A 6000-nucleotide genomic window follows, 5' to 3' on the forward strand; every position below is an offset into this window, starting at 1 on the left:
GCGCTTCTAAGCTGGCAATGGCATTGGGTTCAGAAGAATGAGAGTCAGGTAACGGAGTAACAGGAAAAGTAGAGGACTGGAAATAGGAGAAAATGCAGTCACAGGTGTTGAAGGGATAGGCAAAGCGGTAATATCAACTCCTGGAGAATTAACCAAACTAGCGAAGCCTTACCTTCAGCTCTAGCAGTTGCCCTTCTTAGTCGGTCACGTTGCAATTTGTTCAAAGGGTTCTGCAAAGTCTTCCACGTCCCTTTATCTCAGTCCTCACATTCCTCACAATTAAGATCAGGCGAGCAAAATTGGTTCCTTACAAGAACTACTGAGAGTATGAGTGTTATACTTAGCTGAAGAAGTCTAATCTTGCAGCCTTTGCTGCAATACCTAACGCTAGACAAACTAGAATCTGACATGATTAATCAAAAAGTCCAAATCGGGAAAGTCACAGTCAATAAAGATAACTGAAAATATATTAGCTACGCTAATTAACAGCTGAACGCTACCAAAAAATAAAGAGTACTTCACCAAATCAAGATATCCAACCATCTGGTGAAAACAAACCAAGGGCTGCTCAATAACCAGTACTTAGTCATTGACCGGCAGCAATGAATTGAGCTCTTTAGCTATGTTGTATCTATTCTTCCCCGAAAGTGGGTGGGGCAGTCTACCTACACCCAAAACAAAAGAGCGCTACCGTGAATTTTGAATTTTGAGCTGCCGCGTCAAGTAGAAACTAATAGATATGTAATTATTTGGTAAGTTACTTATATAAAATTTATTTTTCCTATACTTTTAGTGTTGCTGACGAAGTAGGTGGTGTTGTTTATTGTCTGGCAACTATTATTAACATTATAACTCTACCCATCAATGATGGGGACCCTTTGGAAACTCGGTGTTTTGGATGGGGGGCACACTGGGATATAAATCGGACACGTTTTTGTTATGGAATGGTTTTGTGTTTGCACAAGTCATTACGAAGCCATATGTTCAAGAAGGGATAGGCTAAGGGAAGGGGAGGAACAAGAAGGGTTTTGATAAGAATTCCTCAGGAAAGTGAGGAAAGACCAACTGTCCCATTCTAAAAATAGAATAACGGGTCATGGGAGTGTAAGGGGTGGGAGAGAATCAGGATGAGGGAGGGACTAGGAACAAAGGATAGTAAACCGACAATAAAAAAACACTACCTCCTTCATCAGCAACAACAAAAGTATTGGAAAAATCAATTTCCAAGGTAACTTTTAGTGCGATGTTCTACATTTATAAAACCTATTTCAAAGGTAATAAACCATTCAGTTTATACAATGACAATGAAACATACACAGACTTACCTTACCCATCTAGAGGGTAAAAATTAGTGGCTGCCTTTTATTTTCTTAACGGGCTGTGATTTTGACACAATTTAATTAATCTACCATAATTACCAAAATAATAATAACTGAATTCACAATAATTTACTGAACAATTCTCACAAGTAATGGGCAAATTATCATGAGTTATAAGATTAGTGGAGTCTGATGTAGAAGGCAATGTACCCACCACTGTACTGCTATGAAAGACTGAGTAAATTAGGGGCATAGAAACCCAGGTTGGTGTGGGTGATAAGGCTTTTGGTTGGTTGAGAGCAGTTGGGGGAAATGACGTCACTGAAACAAGGTGGCAAAGAAAATTCTAGAGGAATGTGGATAAGAAAGTAGGAAATTATCTGGGAAGTGGTAGAAACATACTAACATATAACAGGTAGTATTGAGGTAAGTCCTAAAGAAACAGAAATGTATAAAAAAACACGCTGTATTAAAGCAATCAGTTACAAATCAGACATAATAATTATGAAATTCCCAAAATTATGTTATAAATCGAAGTATAGCAACCTAACGTGACCTAGTAGGCAGTGTTCTTAGCGACCCCCGATAAAGAAAACTTATTAAAAATAGTATATAACCTAACCTACCCTAACCTAGTAAGCTGTGCTACTTAAGCACGGGCGGACCGCCCCCGTTAAAGAACACCTATTGTAAAGGATAGTATGCTAATCTAACCTAGTAGGCTGTGTTACTTAGCCGGGGGGCAGAGCCCCTCCCAGACCCCCCAATGAAGAAACCTATTATAAAAGGAACTGAATGAAATACTTTCTGTAACGGAAGTGAAGAAGAACAGGCCATAAGGAAATACATATGACAACATAAGAAAAAACAAAACAAAATTTGTCTTGGTATAACATGGAATATAATATAAAGGTAAATGTCATCAATTGGAAACAATATAATGTACATGAGAAGAAACTATTGTGACTGATGAAAGTGGAATAAATGATTGCAGAACAAAAGGAAAGACAAAAACACTGGAAACACAAAGGGATAACAGGTAAGCATCACGTATGAATCGCCCCACTCCTTCAATCTACTGTCACTGAGAGAAAAATCTCAATCTCTCCTTAACCACACTCTTCCTCAAACTCCTCTTGCCTTTAATCAGATTCTTAACACATCTTTCCTCAATTGGGAGTACATTTTGTAACATATATATGATAGATATAATTAATTAGAAACAAAATAATGTGCATAAGCACTATATATCTATTATGACTGACGAACGAGGACGAACGAGAAATAAAAGATTGCAGAAAAAAAAAGACAGTTATAGACAGTGGAAATAGAAAGGTATAAAATGTAAACAGTGTATGAATCTCCCCCCACAAATTCCTCAACCATCCATCACTGTGAGAGAGATCTCAACACCTCCATATCCCTACTTTTCCTCAAACTCCACTTGGCCTTTAGTATGCATACTGTACTCAAGAGGGTTTTCCTCGATTTAAAGTTCATATTTTAACATGACTGGCTGGATATGTATCCATACAACTGTGTCCCTCCCCCCCTTTTTTCTCAGTTTCCTTAGGGATTAGCTTTTTGGATGAAGTTCTGAGGTTAATTATAGTTGACCGTCAAAAAAATTAATGGTAAATTGTTAATAAACAATCAAAATACGACAGGAAAAGTCAATTTCAAAGGTAATACCCAATGTGGGGCAACCCCATAGTTCTGCCTTGAAAAGTACCTCATATTGGTTAAAATATTGTATGTCCCAGATTTTCACTTGTCTGTGTTCTTACCCCGGCAGAACTAAGGGGTTGCTTCGCGTCAGGTATTGCCTTGGAAACTGACTTTTCCTGTAGTATTTTGGTTGCTTATTACCAATTTACCAATATTTTTTGGCAGTTGACTTTAATTAACCTGTAATTAACAGGCCATCCTGGAATGCTACTGCACATGGACAGTGTTATATGGTATATTTTGGTAAAATGTGGATTTTCCTTCATGGGGGGGGCTCTGGGGGAAAGAGCCCCTGGACTAAGTAATAGACTGCTAAGTTAGGTTAGGTTAGGCTAGGGGACATTAGGTTAGTATAGTTCCTTTTATAATAGGTTCCCTTAGCCCTTCCCTTCTTGAACATAATATGGCTCCCTCATGAATTGCGCATGCACGGATCCATTCCATAACAACATGACAACCCATGCGAAGTTACCCTGGAGTTTTACCCTTTCCCCAAACAAAAAATCCATCTCTCAACAGGGGGCAGGGGAATCCTTTCGTTAAATAAGCTGTGCTCTGAGGGGGATGTAGCCTAAGTGGGATTATATCAAACTTAAATCACATAAAAAACTAAACGAAATTGTATATTTCAACAATTTTCGAATTCCCTGTAAAACTGTACTTATTCAGCCTTGGTTACTGTTACGTCTATCCAGGTTAACCTTGGCTAATAGAACCTAGCCAAGCCTAGTCCTAAACACTTTTTTTAGCCTATTGTACAAGACATGTTTTTTCAAACCACTTACATATTAGCATTTCTCTAAAAGATGCACAAAATACATTCTATTAGTTGTTATATTACTGTCAGATCTAGGGCTCTTAGACCTGTATAATACTAGTCGTTCACTTGAATCAGTCGGTATCCCGTGAAGCTGTCAACAAGTTCCTTTGTTTGTTTACATTTCTTTAGGAAATGTATGTGCGAAACTTTCATTCTGTAACGGCCCATCAAATCAAAGTACTCGCTACCCAGTACTTTGTTTGGTTACTTTATTTGCTTTCTTTCCTTCTACGCCTAATGAAACATTTATATTTTTCTTCTTATTGGCCAACTTCCCAGATGTGTTTGAACCCATAGAGTCACCAGTGATTCTCAAACTGGGTGCCGTGGCACCCTGGGGTGCCCCACACAGTGCCTAGGGGTGCCGCAAGATTGTCATGAATTTTGTCTTGGCTAGATCATCTCAATGAACGTTTGTTAAAAAAAAAGACTTCATATAATTGTTATCAGTGTGTCTACTCTAATTATGTTTATCTAATTTTTCTGATATGCTCTTTGTTTGTATGATATATTTCTGCATGTGCGGAGTGCTGATGATTTTGGTTTGAGTATGGATAACAATTTATTCATTAAATAAGAAGTTAATTCATGCGACATGGTGGGATGGTGAAGAAGGGGTGCCACGCTAATGGTTACATTAGTTAGTGTGCCATCACTGAAAAAAAAAAGATTGAGAACCACTGCTACAGACGGTATGTCGATGATAATTTTGTGTTATTCAAACAACCTTGACAAAATGAGATGTTCCTAGATCATGTTAATAAACATCACCAAAATATGAAATTTACTATGGAAAATGAAAGTAACAACTCTCTCCCTTTCTTAAATATTAGAGTCAGTAGAGATAATGGTGAATTTACCACGTCTGTGTACAGGAAAAAATCGTACACGGGACTCATGTTTTAAGAATTTTAAATTGAACTCCATTTACACTATGGTTCACAGGGATATTCGTTACTCTTCGATCTGGTCTCTTTTTCACAACGAGATAGGGTTTTTTTTACTAAGGTTTTTTTTACAAACTCTTATCGAGAAAATGTGGTTTATAGATTATTAACAGGCTGCTTTTATATAATTATTTTAAGCCGACTCCCTCTCACAATGTCCAAAGGAAAAAACTATTCGCTGCCATCCTTTTTATCTCAGATAATAAGTTACAACTAAAATGAAACACATAATTGAACAAGAGTTTGGCTGCCTTAATATGCATCTTATCCCTGTCAATCCTCTAAAGACTTGCACATTTTTCAGCCACAAAGACAAACTGCCGACCTTCATGAGATCCAACATTATTTACAACCTAAATGCCCGGGATGTCCCGGTAATTATGCTGGTTCTTGCCGAAGGTTGTTGCGGGTGAGATATTGTAGTCACAAGGGTTATAGTTTCAGAACGGAACAGAGAATTAGCAAACCTGAATTCTCAAGTAGTAGGAATCATGCTTCCATATGCAAGATTCAAGTCGATAAAAAACACTTTTCTATTATTGGCGGCGCAAGCCACAGTGGTCTTCACACATTAAACGGTTGGTTCCGTCTTTAAACTCCGTGTCTGCTGCTCCTCTATATCTAGCATGACTGAAGTCTAGGGTGGGTTTACTGTCTTGGTCATTCGTTCTTCTTCCTCCTCCACTCTAACAGGTTGTTAAGCACTGGGTCTGTCTTTTACTATACACAATTCTTGTGGTTTTTTGTTAAGTAAAGTTGACGCTAAGTTTCATTTTAGTTTTTGTAATTAGTAAATTGATGTTTATAGTAATTTTATTGTGATTTGTAATATTTTAATGAGTTTGTGTAAATTTTACAGATTGAAGATGCACTGAGCAATGTGTGAAACATTTCTTGATTAAACCGTGGTTTTTATGATGTGTTTTACGGACCCTGCTGTTTACTGATATAATACCTCATCTGGAACTATATTATATATATATATATATATATATATATATATATATATATAGTCAAGAAGTGATCAAGTACCTGGTTTTTACATGACTATTAAATCCAGATACCTGAAACCTCACAACAATAATGTTACGAATGAACACTCTAAAGGTAACAGTGATCCCTTAAAACCTGATTATCACTTGAAAAATCAATCTAAGTTTATCAGGTTATGAGTGAGGTAACAACT

General features: G+C 37.2%; 1 protein-coding gene across 4 annotated transcripts in view; it reads right to left on the reverse strand.

Annotated features, from left to right (window-relative positions):
* LOC136851876 (outer dense fiber protein 2-like) overlaps nucleotides 1–5446 on the reverse strand; it is a 68158-nt gene extending 62712 nt beyond the window's left edge. Inside the window, exon 1 of one of the 4 annotated variants that reach the window (XM_067126200.1) lies at nucleotides 5282–5446. The gene's annotated coding sequence lies outside the window, so the exon portion shown is untranslated. Of the gene's footprint in view, nucleotides 1–3832; nucleotides 3992–5281 lie in introns of those variants that run through there. The other 3 variants (XM_067126202.1, XM_067126203.1, XM_067126201.1) reach the window with 3 other exon arrangements.
* Nucleotides 5447–6000: the final 554 nt, after the last annotated feature.

The sequence above is a fragment of the Macrobrachium rosenbergii genome, chromosome 24 (genome assembly GCF_040412425.1).
Source record: "Macrobrachium rosenbergii isolate ZJJX-2024 chromosome 24, ASM4041242v1, whole genome shotgun sequence".
Taxonomy (NCBI): Eukaryota; Metazoa; Arthropoda; class Malacostraca; order Decapoda; family Palaemonidae; genus Macrobrachium; species Macrobrachium rosenbergii.